This window comes from Pongo pygmaeus, chromosome 22, assembly GCF_028885625.2.
Source record: "Pongo pygmaeus isolate AG05252 chromosome 22, NHGRI_mPonPyg2-v2.0_pri, whole genome shotgun sequence".
Taxonomy (NCBI): Eukaryota; Metazoa; Chordata; class Mammalia; order Primates; family Hominidae; genus Pongo; species Pongo pygmaeus.
The window spans coordinates 50,251,168-50,267,517 of record NC_072395.2 but is presented as its reverse complement, the minus strand read 5'-3'; the positions used below and the strand labels follow the sequence as shown (position 1 = coordinate 50,267,517).

Below are 16,350 nucleotides of genomic sequence, written 5' to 3'. Positions count from 1 at the left end.
GACTCAATTCTTTTGAAAACTTGTCCATACTACAAACTTTTTCCTCATTCTTGTTCTGTTGTCCAAACTTGAAGAAGTTAAAGCCAAAAAGAATCCAAATGAACTTTAACTATTCTGTCAGTCTTTAAACAAATAATCAAAGCTACAGGGATTTTTGTTGTTATTTTTGTTTTTGAGTCAGGGTCTCACTCAAAGTGTACTCACTCAGGCTGGAGTACACTGGCACAAACACAGCTCACTGCAACCTCAACCTCCCAGAACCAAGCAATCCTCCTGCCTCAGGCTCCTGAGTAGCTGGACTGCGCACCACCACACCTGGCTATAGCACTTATATTCGATATGCACCTGAAAGCTACTACAAATGCCAGAGCTACATTCCAGATATAACTGCTGAATGAACTTCACTGTGTAGGCTAGAACAGTGAAGAATATCCTGATCCAGGATGATCCCTCTCCACAACTTACACCTGCTCCAAACAACCACTAAGGACTGTCCCCATTTCAGTAAACTACTACAATTATACACTCCTTTAATATAGAAGACAGAATCTTTCCACTCCACATTTCCAGTATCTAATTCTCAATACATAGTAGGCATTTCATATGCATTTGTCGAGTTATTCCACGAATAATTTTTTTCTCCTGACTACATAGAACTTTCTAATCCTATCTTTAAAAAATTTCATCTTTTCCTTTTTCCTCAAAGCTCTCATATTTCCTGCTCATCTCTTAGTCCAACAAACATCTTCCTACTGTAGGTTTTTGGTCCTTGAGACCAACTAGTAAAGACCAAAACATGTAGTTCACTGATTCATTCAACAACTGTTTATTTAGTGTTTAGTATGTGCCAAGCACCCTGCCAACCACTGGGATTGCAAAAGAGAGCAAAATACTACTGGTCCTGATCTCTGGAGGGCATTAATCAAATAAGCACTAAAAAATTATCAACTCTAATAAGCGTTATGAAGGAAGAGTACAAGGAGACATGAGATTTTTAAGACGAAGAGCTGATAGAAGTGATAGAAGAGCTGATAGAACTGATGATCCCAAGCCAAGGAAGCAGCATATGCAAAGACCAGGAGCCAGTAGTCACATGATCCCGAGACTGGTGAGAAGAGGCAGTAAGTAAGCTGGAGCCAGATCATTCAGGTGGCAGGGCTTCCAGATCCTGTGACTAGTGTGGTCTTTACCCTAAAAGTCATAATAAATCATTAAACAATTTTGTAGGTTTTTTTTTTTTTTAGGAGAGAGAATTCTTGTTCATCTATTTGCTTAAATCCCTCTTCCATTTCTGCTCACTCAAGGGAACTTTCCTTATTCTTTGACCTTCCCTATAGGCCCACATCCTTTACTTTGCATGTCCGTATCTTTGTCTTATTCAGCAAACAGCCTTCCTACAAACTGTCTCCCATGAATCTTAAAACGCCTGGCTTCTCCCTTTGCATAGCTGTCTCTAATACTGCTGAGTAACTGTGGGCCTTCAGGCCAATTCCTAGGTAAATTTACCTAGCTTCACTGATGTTTTAAATTGTACTACAGAACCACAACAACGAAATACAAAAAAAAAATTAAACTGTAAAATACTCAATGAGATCCTATTAGTTTTCTTACCATTGTTGTTTCAACAAACCTTTACAAAACAATCTTTTATAACACAGAAGCAATGTCTCTCAATAACGAACATTTGATGTAAAGATAAAGTAAAAAACACCACTGTGGTAACAGTTGTTCTTTTCGAGGGAAAATAACCAAATCAGAATAAATTTTTCAACAGACAGTATTTGTCTTAAGGGCTAGAGTCCTATTTTTATCCAAACAAACTTTTAAGTCAAAATGAACTGTTAAAAGGACTCTAAAATGAAACAAAAATGTTTTGACCTTCAGAAAGCAACATCAAAAATTATTCCATTTTATAGACTCTATGTTCGCTTTAAGGAAAATTTAATTTATATCTATTCTAGACTAAGTCCTTAGGCCTACTCAAGAATTATTAAAGATTCCCCCAGCCAGAACGTAACATCCATGACAGCAAGGACAGGAGTGGCCTTTGTTTCAGCACTGATTCCCAGGCCCCAGGTTCTTCTATATTTGGCACCAGCAGGTGGCTCAATAAATAGTTCTATCACTCTACAAGATAAATGTTTTTTAAATAACCAATCTTCCAATTAGGATACATGTAAAAATAAAGAGCATATGAGATTTTTTTCAGGCAAATACTAAGATGCTCAGAAAAAAATAAAATTGCTCACATGCTCAGCTACTCTCTATTTTCCAAACCATGAATTACGATACAACCTTTCCCTTTACAGTCACAGCTTCAAACATTGCCTTCTCCCACTGCCCTATTTTTTAGTTCATATTTAATGGTGCTGCAAATTATTTCCACCTCTTCCTAATGTTAAGGTCTGAACTACAATAATAATTCTATCTTCAGTTCCTCAACAGTTCCTTCAGGTCCTCAGTAGGACATATTCTCCATGTCCCACTAAAACCTAATCACTGCATTCCTAGAACCTTTTACTATACTGCCAACAAAGCTTAATACTCTCTTTCCTATCTCCGAAAACTTGGCCATGTTGCTGTTTAAATCCAGAAATACTCACTTTGGTCTATTGGAAATTAAAGTATAATTAAGAATATTTTTAAGGTTTTCCCATCTGTCTCCCACTTTTCACCTCTTCGTATTCCCTCATGCCTATACATTACATCTAGAATGGTCCTGCCTTCCAAACCCTCCTTCTTACAGTGTCACCTCTCTCCAACCCACAGATCTGTCCTAATCCCTGCTGAAAAACCCTCAATCGCCCCAAATTCATATTCTTTATAATATTTAAGACTCAATACCACTCTCATGTCCACAAGTGTCCCCTTCACTCCCTAAGCATACCAAACTCACTCTCCCTCCCTCATCTGATGCTCCAGGCATATGACTCTGTCATTCTTCAAAGTCACCTTCATTTCCCACCACCACCCATTGCCCACATGACTCCCTCCAGTAGACTGTCAAGTCCCCAGGTTCCACCATAAAAAGCCTATCCGCTCTTCAAGATCGAGACCCAGTCCCATCTCCTCCACAATGCACACTCGAATCCCCATAATTGTCTTACTTCCTGTGCTCTTCTAGCTCTCCACATATCAACCCCTCTAACTGTTAACGGCCATAGTCTTATCTGTGTTCAAGTTTTCCTGTATTCACACACCTATCTCAACATTAAAAGCAGATGTAACCAAACCTTATTCACTTTTGTAATCAAAAGCTTCTACCACGACTCATATCTCATACAGAGGACATGCAAATGTTTACTCAATTGAAGAACAAGAGCCCCCTTTTCTGTAGGTATTTACAATTTATCAAAACATCAGTTATTCAATCAACAGAGTAAAGAAATAAAGGGAACCCAAAAAATACTTTTTGTTTTGTTTTGTTTTTTGAGACGGAGTTTCGCTCTTGTTGCCCAGGCTGGAGTGCAATGGCGTGATCTCCGGCTCACCACCACCTCCGCCTCCCAGGTTCAAGCAATTCTCCTGCCTCAGCCTCCAGAGTAGCTGGGATTACAAGCATGTGCCACCACACCCGGCTGATTTTGCATTTTTAGTAGAGACAGGGTGTCTCCATGTCGGTCAGGGTGGTCTCAAACTCCCAACCTCAGGTGATCAGCCCACCTCGGCCTCCCAAAGTGCTGGGATTACAGGCGTGAGAAACCACGCCTGACCCCAGAAAATACTTTAACTATAACATATATCTGATGAAGAATGAATTATTTTGTTATTTAAAATAAAAATCTTATAGCACAACTTAAGGTGTTCAGTCATAATTAAAGGAATGCAAATCCAAACAACTAGACATCATTATTCACCAATTACATTCACAAAAATCTAAGATAACAACAGTGTTGGTGAGATTTCAGAAACTATACACTCTCAGATGCTGCTGGTGAAAGCATAAACTACTGCTACTTTCTGGAAGACAATATGGCAATACATATTCAAATATCCATATACCTGGCCAACCAGCCACTTTCCTTATAAATAGACATCCTATGGCCAATACTCACAGAACACAACTATACATGCAAGGAAGTACACACCAGCACTGTTTAAAGGAGCAAAAATATGAACTTAAATGTCCTTTAATGCAGTCTGACTAAATAGAGGTACATTCATAAAACAGAATACTTTCCGACCATTAAAAACAATAGGGGCTGGGCAGTGTCTCACAGCTGCACTGTGAGAGGACAAGATGGGAGGATCACTGAGGCCAGGAGTTCAAGACCAGCCTAGGCAACATAGCAAGACTATGTCTCAACAAAAAATTTAAAAATCAGCTGGGCGTGGTTGTGCACACCTATAATCTCAGCTACTCAGGAGGCTAAGGTGAGAGGATCGCTTGAACCCAGGAGGTCAAGGCTGCAGTGAACTATGATCGTGCCACTGCACTTCAGCCTTAGTGACAGCGAGACTCTGTCCCAAATTTTAAAAACTGGGAACTCTGTGAGCTGACATGCAAATATTTCTAACATAGGTCAAGTAAAAAAAATGCTGGTGGGGAGCGGTGGCTCACACCTGTAATCCCAGCACTTTGGGAGGCCGAGGTAAGTGGATCACAAGGTCAGGAGATGGAGACCACCCTGACTAACATGGTGAAATCCCATCTCTACTAAAAATACGAAAAATTAGCCGGGCGTGGTGGCGGGTGCCTGTAGTCCCAGCTACTCGGGAGGCTGAGATGGGAGAATGGGGTGCACCCAGGAGGCGGAGCTTGCAGTGAGCCGAGACTGCGCCACTGCACTCCAGCCTGGGGGAAAGAGCGAGACTCCGTCTCAAAAACTAACTAAATAAATAAAAAGCTTAAGTTGCAAAACTGTGTGTTTAGTACGTATGATCCCATTTGGTTTAGATTTTAAATACATAGACACTGTGTACATACACACATACACACACACACCTAATGTCTATGCACTTAAAAATAATGGGATCATACATAGTTTTCTAACACAATACATACTGGAAGTATAATATATATAATAGTGTGTGTATATATACACGTGCATACATTTCTGGCAGGAAAAACTGAACAGTTATTATTATGGAACATGAGAAGGGGGAAATGATCTGCTATCATTCCACAGAGCTTATTTTTTTAAACTATATACTACTTGTGGATCTCTTTAAAAACTAGAATATCCTAGATGATCAGAACCGTACCTTGTATGTTTGATAACACTGCTCAAATACGGGCCCTAAGAAATAAGACAGTAAGAAAACAGGGACACTCCCTCTAGTCCAGTAGTTAATCAAGCACAGGGTCCTAGGCAGAATTACCCACAGTGCCATTACCAACTCTCTCAGTGACAGGAAGCCATCGAAGCAAGCTAACGCTACCAACCTCTGGCCACCAGAGAATACTCATATGAACCTTCCCATGACCATACCACAAGGTGACATTTCTTAAACATACTCTTAAAAAAAAAAAAAAATTGAGACGGAGTCTTGCTCTGTCACAGTGGCACGATCTCAGCTCACTGCAACCTCCGCCTCCAGGGTTCCAACAATTCTCCTGCCTCCACCTCCCAAGTACCTGGGACTACAGGCACCCACTACTGCACCCAGCTAATTTCCGTATCTATAGTAGACACGGGGTTTCACCATTTTAGCTAGGCTGGTCTTGAACTCCTGACCTCGTGATCCACCCGTCTCGGCCTCCCAAAGTGCTGGGATTACAGGCGTGAGCCACTGCGCCTGGCCTAAACATACCCTTCATTTTTCTCAGTAAAGGGCACATGTACTGTGTTCTTCCCTCCTTTCCAAAACATTCTTAGTGCAGGCATCATTCTGATTTCTGGACTGACACCTGCACTAAACGGCTGTTCTCCCCTTTGACCACTCCCAGTGGAACTCCTCCCACCACTCAGACTCCTTCTCTTCTCTCTGCCGCGCCGTTCCGTTGTTCTGTTCTTCATCTCCTCGTCTGCTTGTGGGGCCTGCGGTTTCAGGTTTATATGGGTATGGGAATAGGGGGGCTTGGCGGGCCAAAAGGCAACTTTTGGGTGCAAAAACAGGCATGCCTGTTCCAATTTAGGGCTATGGGTTTTCAGGCTAGATCTAATAATAATAACTGATAAAAATAAACTGTTAACCTTGTAACGGGTAAAGAATATTCCTCCAGGGCTGGGCGTGGTGGCTCACACCTATAATCTCAACACTTCAGAAGGCCAAGGTCAGGAGTTGGAGACCTGCCTGGCCAACATAGTGAAACTCTGTCTCTACTAAAAATAACAAAAAAATCAGTCGGGTATGTGACAGGCGCCTGTAATTCCAGCTACTCGGGAGCCTGAGGCAGGAGAATTGCTGGAACCCGGAAGGCGGAGGTTGCAGTGAGTCGAAATTGTGCCACTGCACTCCAGCCTGGGTGACAAGAGTGAAACTCCATCTAAAAAAAAAAAAAAAAAAAAAAAAAAAAAAAGGAATATTCCTCTAGGAATATTCTAATTTTAAACTAGGGAATTCCAGATTTTACCTTAATCTAATGAAATGAATTCCAACAGTGAAAATTACAACCAACCTAAGAGAAAAGTAGTAATTTGAGGACAAGAACTACCTTTGTTCCTTCTAATCATGTCAAGTAAGTAGCTGCCTATACATCTATTCTAATGCTGTATATGCATTGCCCACAATAGTGCTGATACTAACAAAACCTTATTTAAAACCTTCAGCTTCTCACCTTTAAATATTCACTTCACCTTTAAACATTCACTTGAGTATTTAAATATTCACATTATTTTTCTACAGGGCAAAAAGGACAATTGGACCAACCATTCACTAGACATGAACTCCCATATTAAAAGCCATATACTTACTTTAAGATGATAACTATTCCTATAAAATCCCACTGCACTCTGTACACCTTGTCCTTTATTCCCTCTTCTGTAGAAAGAACAAAGAACCAAGAGTCAGGAAAAACAACGCTAGTCCCAGGCCTGCTTATTCTGAGGCAATGATTAGTCACTCAGCTTCTCTGCACCCACCTCCTTCTCTAATATGTGAAAAATGAACTGTATCGGTGTTTCTCAAAATGTTCCTACTGCATCAGGATTACCTGGAGTCCTTAAGAAAGCAGATTCCTGCTAGGCCCGGTGGCTCATGCCTGTAATCCCAGCACTTTGGGAGGCCAAGGCGGGCAGATCACGAGGTCAGGAGATCGAGACCATCCTGGCTAACATGGTGAAACCCCGTCTCTACTAAAAATACAAAAAAATTAGCCGGGCGTGGTGACAGGCACCTGTGGTCCCAGCTACTTGGGAGGCTGAGGCATGAGAATGGCGTGAACCCAGGAGGCGGAGCTTGCAGTAAACCAAGATCACACCACTGTACTCCAGCCTGGGCGACAGAGCGAGACTTTGTCTCAAAAAAAAAAAAAAAGAAAGCAGATTCCAGAGCATCACTCTAAACCTACAGAAAGAGAGGCATCTGAGCTTGGAAATCTCTTAACTTTGACAAGTTCTCCAGAAGACTGTTTGGGAACCATTAGTTTTCCCAAGTCTGTACTAGAGCTAATAATATTTTACAGTTTAAAGGAATCTTAGGTATTTATATTTCTTTTTTCAAACCCACAGGAATTCAAGAGGAACATACCAGATAGTAAATGTATGTTTAAATATCTCTATCATCCTTCTTGCAGTGTTCGGTGACTCAAATCTTTATGACATCCTGACAACATGCGAGTGTTACTGCAGCATTGTTTGCTGAGGGTATGAGCAGGAAGACATACAGTTGGTTCAGTGGACTATTAACACTAAATGCAAAAGCTCAGATTTCAAATATTGTTTACATAATACAAGCACAGCAATCAAGAACCATGTTTCTATCAGAAAATAAAGCGTCAGTAAAATAACTGTTATTAGACCCAAAATCCCTTCACTACTAAAAGTATAGCCACGTTTTTCTAATCTGACCCCTTACGTATATTTTGCATAATAGTCTATTTGAATTCACATACCATAGTTTAAAAAATTAATGATTAAATACAGAAAATAAACTTATTAACTAGTGCAATCCATTGTATTTTCAAAGTCTATTTCTGGAAGCTTCTCCCAAAACATTTCAAAGTGTGACAGGCAATGTTTAATCATCCCCCATTCTCCCCTTCTTCAGTAGAGACAAATTTTCAGCCAAATAGCCACCTAACAAAGACCACATGTCCCAGACTCCTTTGTATCTAAACTGGCCACATGACTAAGTTATGACCAATAGGGTATGAACAAAAATCATGTATGCAACTTCCAGGTTTGTCTTTAAAGGGATGGAATGTGCCTTTCCAAAATCCTAGTCCTGGACTGTGGATGTAGTGGGAAACTGCCTTGTACCATGAAGAAAATGGTAAGCACAGGAAAGCAACAAGACAGAAGGAACCAAGCTCCCTCATATCGTGGTGCCACCATATCAGCCTTAGATAAGTTATACTGTTGTTTTATGAAGGAAAAATAAACTTCTCATTTAAGCCACTGTATTTAGTCAAAAACAGGCCCATCAACATTCTAACTAGTACATATAAGAAAGCTTAAATTTATTGTAACTCTTAAATATTAGCTACCAACCAACTCAGCAAAGCTAAAATTCTATACTCTTACTTTAAGTCACAATAGAGCTTCCTACTGAATAACCCCATTACTGAGATTATTGCTACTGTGCCATTTTATATTTATATGGCATTTTACACTTCAGCACTTCATTACAGTGTCTCATTTCACATTCTCAAAATCCTGGGCAGGGCAGCCAGTGCTATCTATATCTGGCATACAGGATAGTGAAGCGAGGAGAAGCTGTTTTGCCCAAGATGACATGGCTAAGGAGTGGTAGTCAGGAAGGATTCAACATACAGGTTCCGCATTCTGTCATTCCATGAATCTGAACTCCCCTATGTGCCAGGCACTGGAGTTATAGCCATGATCAAGAAACACTTATTCCTCTCCAAATGGACTTTAAAATCTACTGAAAAAATTAAATTTACAATTATATTAAATGAAATTTAATGAACAATTATAAATAAGAACATATATGAATAATTATATTTGCAGTAAGGGTTGCGAAAGAAAAACAAATGGTCCTGCTTAGCCAAAAAAAGAATGCATGGCCAAGGAAGCTTACCTGGTTTGGGGAAGGCCTCTCTGAAGAAAATATTTATGCTAGGATCACAGAATGAGTATGAATGAAGATGAGGAGAGAAAAAAGGAGAAGAAAGAAATTCATGAAGAAATGTACATGCATTATCTCAATTTTCACAAGATTCCTATGCTAATACTATCAACCTCATTTTACAGATGAGGGAACTAATGTTTGCTGAAATCACTGTGCCTAAAGTCACACAGCCAACAGAACCTGTTGAGACTCAGATCAGCCAGACTCTGGAGCCTCTGTTCATGGTTTCATGGGCAGGGGATCTTTCCACAGTATCATGCTGCCTCAACTGCTGTCTATAACTGGATAGCAAGCAGACAGACAGATGTCACAGTTCAAGCTGACTTTTTTTTTTTTTTTTTTTGAGACAGTGCCCCACTCTGTCACCCAGGCTGGAGTGCAGTGACACAATCTCAGCTCACCGCAACCGCCACCTCCCAGGCTCAAGTGATCCTCCCACCTCAGTCTCCTGAGTAGCCTGGACCACAGGCGGCACTAACACACCTGTTTTTTGTTGTTTTTTTTTTGAGACAGGGTTTCACCATGTTGCCTAGGCTGGTTTCGAACTCCTGGCCTCAAGTGATCCGCCCACCCCGGCCTCCCAAAGTGCTGAGATTACAGGCGTGAGCCACCACGCCAGGCCTCAAGCATCTTTTTACCCAAATACATGGGTGCCAAGATGCAAGCCTTAACCATACATGTCCATAACATTTTATGGACATGCAAAAGCTTTTGTGAAAAACCCAGAAGAGAAGATGCATAGCTCTGGTAGAAGAACCAACTGCCAAGATGCCAAAATGGCTCTATTATCAAATAATATAGATAATGATAATACAGAAAAGCTTTTTGTGAAAGCTTTTTTAAAAATTAAAAAATCAAATCTTGTCATTGGAAATGTTATACACTCAGAAAAATTAGGGGGTTATTTAATGAACAGGGATGTTATTTAAAAGAGTTGATGCTGAAAGCCAGTTTCATTCTATGTTAAGCCAGTTCACTGGGCCCCTCCAAAAAAAATCAATTAAAACAAACTTTTCTAACATGGGGAGATAAAACAAGAATATTCACTGACAAGAACAAAGACACATTTTAAGCTATTACTCACTATATATCAGATACGAGCATCTGCCCCAAACCAAAAAAAAATTATGTAACTTGTCAAAACTTAGTTTTAACACTAATACAAACTTTTAAATATCGCTTTCTAGAAGAGAAGATACATAGCTCTGGTATAAGAACCAACTGCCAAGACACCAAAATGGTTCTACATTAGCAAAACATATATGCCCAAGAGAAACCACGCCATTTCAGGTGTTCAATGTAGGGTATTATCTCCAATAAACAATTCTCACTCGTTTTAGTACTCTGGAAGTAGGATTTCAAAGCAAAAGCTTAACTTTTTAAATACCTAGCTGGCTTACACAGTGCAGTATTTCCAAATCATTTTGTTTCCATATACAAAAAAAATAATAATCAAACTAAGGCTGCTTGTAGCCAGTACATTAACAAATAAGATCTTTCTTCAATTACCCAACATGAACCTTCAATGATTATTTTAGTCACATGAAGTCTACATTTCACTTTCAAACACTCTATGGTAAACTTTACAACTCTAGCTTAACATTGTAGCACTGACATAAGGCAAGATTTCAAAAAGCTTTCTTCATTTGGGAGCAACTGAGAAGAAATTTTAGGTAATTTAATATAATTTGCTGATTTTTCCAAGTAATTAAACACAAATTTTAACTCTCCAAACTTTTTAATCCAAAGCTGAGCAAGCTTTGGGTTATAAATTACCACCTCTCTAGCCATCAGAAAATTGCCCAACAGTCAAGATAACATCTGGTAAAAAGCCTTTTAAAAGGCAAAACCACCATATATACATAAGGTGCTATTATACTGGTCACACAATTCACTTTCACAGAGCAAACTGTTAGTATCAAGTTTCAGGAAACATTACTAATAGTTTCAGGTAATATCTTTACTTCTAAATCGAAAATAGACGAACATATATGGAGGTAAAATCACCAAAACACTCAACAGAAAGTAAAGATTCTTGGTTCAGTTTAAATAACTGCTTATGATTACTACAAAATAAGACTCACACAACTTTGGGGATGAAGAACTAAGTTCTTGATAAAGACTTTCTGGAAGTTTTTGGGTTTTGCTGGGTTTAGATAAGTTTTTTCTTGGGGAGGGGTGAAACTGTTTCCTGTGTGTGTACAGGAAATGTGAAAGCCCTCTAAAATATGAGGAAAGCTAATGCCAAAGCAAAGACAAATTGGCACACACCTAATCACAAATACCAAGAAAATCACAAGTGAAGCCCACTCTTCTACTATCTTGTGTTTAGTGGCACAAGATTATAAGGCAACTCCCTTCTCGCCTATAATACAGTTAATTCTATACACATTTTCTTCTCATAACTAGATACTTGTCAACCATAAACAGACACACGAAAACACCTCAGGGCAGTCTAAATTTCTAAGCTATTTCTTAAAAAAAAAAAAAGGTTTTCAAGTGAAAACCAAGATTCAATCCAAATTAACACTTTCTTTGTGTAGTTACAAAACAAAATGCATGCCAAAGGTCACTGTATACCATGTTTATAACAAGGTATCTTGAATTTTCCTTTTGCAGATAGTCATAGCACTCTAAAAACCTAATGTAAATTACTTAAATACATTGTTGCAGTTACCTAGGCCTCTCCACCCCCATATCTTTAAGTCATAAACAGTAACTCTCCATAAATAACACCAAGGAGCAAACATCAGACAATATTTTGGAGGGGAAAAAAAAATTTAACAAATGGTCGTTTTTACTGTCCACATTCCCTAACAAGACATTGCACTAATATGGAATGTTTTAAATTATCTTAAATGTTACTGCCTCTAAAAAACTGGACTTATTTTTAAGTATCTTGCACATAATAATGTGTTTGTTAAGTTTCTAATAGGTTCCACCAAAATATTGTTAAAAGGTTTAAGAGATGATCTTATACTTAGATCTCAAAGATCTCACTAGGTCATTTAGTCCATTTCCCATCCCTACCAATAATTACCATTCATTCAGGTCTATTTCTTCAAATATTTTTTCAACACCCACTATGTAAAAAGGAGTGTGCCTTCATGGCACAAACACAAGGGGTGACCCTTCCTCCTGTAATAATCTCTGAGCTTATGCCTCTCTTGAGGTAAAAATAAACTTTTTACAAGAGAACTTATTACTAGTCTTACAAGAGAACTAGGTGCAGACATTGACAGAAGTCCTTAACTTTCTGGCATGGTTTGAAGTATAAATAAATTTGGACAGCTACCATAAACACTACTGCTATACCAGGGAAAATCCTCCAAAGTACTGGGATACCTGAAGTATACGTAAAAAATCTTGACTATAATCAAGTAAGCTTTTTTCATAACCAGTTTCTTTGAAATGATCTTCTGCAGTTTAAAACCTTAGCACATGAAACTTTACTTCTGGTCTCACATTTTTAAAAGTCTACTTGAAAACAATATTCTCCTAAAGTAACTGATCAAGATATGAGAAATTTAAGAAAACAAAAGCTAAAAGTAATTCCCCTGAATTATTAAAACACCGCAAAATCAAAATGCTAAGTATATTCATTAATACTTTGGACACATAAACTATAAAAGGGTCACAAAGGAACCCTTAAGCATTCAAAGAATAACTAAAAATAACTTTACACAAAACTTTCTTATGACTCATCAATACTCAGAAAATGACTATAATCAAAATTGTTTGAAGTACAAAACACACCAAGGAATATTTTTAATTCCTTTCATTCAAAAATTGACTACATAGTTTTCTCGGGGGGGGGGGGGGGAAGGCCTGAAAAGTTTATTAAGAGAGCTCATCACCATTATCTTACCTTTCGGCCTCGGCAAGCCACAAAGGTAATTCCATGCTAAAAACCTTACGGGGACACAACCTCTAGGTTAGAACCCTGAGTCATTAAACACGAATCACTCCAAAATTTGCCAGTATTTCTAATAATGAGTTACACCCTAATGATTCACAAGTCCAGACTGGCTACAGCCTCCTGGCTCCTGGAGTCCCAGCTGTATGACCTTAGACCAGCCCCTCTCCAGACTCACCCTCTCATCTGTAAAATGGGAACAGTTCCTACTGGCTGAGCAAGCTGGTCGATCCACTGAAAACCCTGAGAACACAGCCTGGCACTTGTGAAAACAATGTTCTAAGGCGTATTTTCTGACAATTTGGGCGGAATTCAAGAACCAAATGGTGCTAGCATTCCTGCGCTGCGCCCAGATTATGGGATTCGTGTCACCTAGGGTTGGGCGAAAAGCACAGGCAAGGAACCAGAGTCACTGACTCACTAATTTTACCATTTTTAACTATTTCAGATTAGGGAGGAGCCTTTCGCCAAGTGCTGAGCTACTCAGCAGCTCTGGTGGCTCCGAAGCGAGAGTGGGTTTGTGCCTATAAATAAACTCGTGAAGTTTTGTGGCGATACACAGGTATCTATTCTAATTCACCTCTCCTCAGCCACCAACTCCCCCGGCTGCCGGGCAGGTCATCCCTCCAACCCGAGCCGCCGGGGACACTCGCGCTCCCCGCCCAACTTCGGAGGCCAGTGAGTGCCCCTCGCTCCGGCGCGGACCCCCAGGGCCGCCCAGGCAGCGGCTCCCGACCTTCGCCGGCGCCCGGCCCGGCCCCGCCGTCCTCGCCCACCCGGCAGCCGGCCCCATTTTCTTAACCCGTGCATTGTCCTTGCGAAGCACCCCGGCGGTTCCCACACTGGTGGGGACCGAGAGGAGGGACGAGGGAGGAGCTGGGGGAAGAGGATGAAGAGGAAGAGGAGGAGGAGGAGGAAGACAACCTCCACCCCTTCGCTCCGGCGGCCAGTGAAGGTCTGGCGCTGTCTACGGCCCCCCAGGCCCCAGCTCCCCGGAGGCCGCGGCCCCCGCTCCCACCCTCCGCAACTTTCCCTCCGCTCGCGCCCGCCGCTCCTCCCGGACCGGGCCTGAGGCTCCCTCCCCCGGCGACCGGCCCAGGGCCCGCGGCGCCTCCTCCTAAAATGGCAGGTCCCTCCCTCCGCCCGGCCGGCCTCAGCTCGGGCCCGGCTGCGGGCCGCCGGGGGAGCCGAGCGCCAGCCCGGGCGCGGCCGCGGCCGGGCCGGACACTCACCGGGACGATGGCGGGGCGCTCGCGCCGCTTCCTCCGGTGAGTCTCAGCCTCGGGCTCCCGCGCCGCGCTCCCGCCGCGGCCTCCGCAGCCAGCGCCGCCCCGGCAGCCTCTCTCCGCCCCCGGCGCTCCGGCTCCCGGCCGCGCCGCAGCCTGCTCAGTCTCTCCTCGGCTCGCGGTTCCAGCGGCGCCCGGGGCCGGGGAGGCGACAGGCCCCTCCCCGGCAAATACCGCAGTCCCCGGGCCCCGATTCCCGGCGGCGGGGCCGCGCGGCCCGGCCCGGCGCAGAGGGCGGCGTCGGCGAGGCCGGGCGCCGAGCGGCGGCTGCTGCCGGCGGCTTCTTCCCGAGGAAGATTTTGTAAATCTCACAAAATGGCGCGCGCTCCGAACCTGCGCAGCGAGAAGCGCCGGGGCCCGGGCGGCGGCGGCGGCTCCTCCGCCAGGAGAGCCCGAACCGCCCGCCCCCGAGTCCCCGCACAGACAGACACTCGCACACACCCGCACACTCGCGCGCACACTCGCCCTCGCACACGCTCCCTCGCACACACACTCGCACTCACACCGGTCCCGCCCGCTCGCCGGCGGCGGCAGCGGCACCAACAGCAGCAGCAGCAGGAACAGCAGCAGCAGAAGCGGCGGCGGCGGCGGCGGCGCCCGCACCCCCCGCTCGGGGTGTCCGCTCCCTGAGGCCGACCTGGGCCGCGATCAGCAGCAGCGACAGCAGCAGTCTCCCCGGATACGCCCGCCGCGGTTGCCGCCGCCACCCCCGCCTCACTCCAATGGGGCTTTTTATTATTATTCGGGCGGGAAGCGAAAGGGTTTAAAAAAAAACCAACCAACAAAATGGCGACGGACCGACCCGGTCGCTATAGCAACTGTCAATCAAAACGCAAAACCCCGGCTGACGTGCTGACGTCCTCCTCCCGCCCCCCGGCCCTGAGCCGGCGGGCGGGGCCTGTTGCTCAGGTAACGGCAGATTCCGTTCCCTCCTTTCCGTCTCCTCCTCTGTCCCCAGCCAACCACCCAACCCCCTCAGGTCACGTGAAGGATAAATTCGGAGCTCGGGTCCGCTACGAGTGTCAGAGGAGGGCGCGTGATTCGCCCGGGGGAGGGGAAAGGAGGGGGACGGCTAGGCCGAGGGAGGGTAGGGGCTGGGGAAGGGGGGGCGAGGCGGCGGCCAGGCCTGTGCGCGAGCGCCCGCAGCCTCCCGGCCGCCTCGCCCCGCCCCGCGCCCGCGCCGACTGCGGCCCGGGGAGCGCGCGCGGCCTCCCGCGCCGCCGCCCACGCAGCCCTAGCGCCCCGCGCTTCCGCGTCGGCGCCCGCAGCCCCGCCCGCGTCGGCGCCCGCAGCCCCGCCCGCTCCGGGGGGAGGGGCGGGCTGCCCCGGGCGGGGGCGGGGGAGGGGGAGGGGCGCCGCGGCCTTCGGGCGGGGACCCAGGAAGCCCACCCCGCGCGCCCGGGCCTGGAGGGCTCTCACCGCGGTCCGGGCGCCGCGCTCGCCTCTCCGCGGGAAGCGCGCCGGCCGCGACCGGCCGCGCGTGGAGCCGGTTCTTCGAAGGGCTGGCGGGCCTCCTAGCCGGAAAATGCCGGCGGAGGCCGTGGTGGGGGCGGGGAGGAGCCACCGCCGCGCCCCAGACATCGCAGGAATTCCGGACGCTGCGCCGGGCCCGGCGGCCCTGAGGCTGGCACCCGGCTCCGGTCGGGCCGCTCAGGTTTTGTGGCGCCCAAGACCAGCGTTGGGAAATTAGGCTGGAACCATCATGAAAACTTTTTCAGGCTGTGCACGCTCGCCCGTGCCTGCCCATCTGCTTCCAACCCCTCCCCACCTTTCTGGGCGCAGCCTGCCTGCTCCATCGGAATGCCCCTTAGATGAATCCCCTTGTGCTAGTACTATGTCTTTGTCGTCCAGCTCTCTGATTTTTTCTGTACACCTTCTCGGTTTCCAGAGTCTTAATTTGCCTGCTTGTCCTTAACCATCAAAACTCTTTATTAATATCCTGGCTATATATTG

The 16,350-nt window shown here is 44.7% G+C and overlaps 1 protein-coding gene across 1 annotated transcript in view; it reads right to left on the bottom strand.

The window, feature by feature from the left end:
* Positions 1–15,924, bottom strand: part of DYRK1A (dual specificity tyrosine phosphorylation regulated kinase 1A) — a 148,970-nt gene extending 133,046 nt beyond the window's left edge. Inside the window, exon 1 of the mRNA XM_063659748.1 lies at positions 15,817–15,924. The gene's annotated coding sequence lies outside the window, so the exon portion shown is untranslated. The remainder of the gene's footprint in view (positions 1–15,816) is intronic.
* Positions 15,925–16,350: the final 426 nt, after the last annotated feature.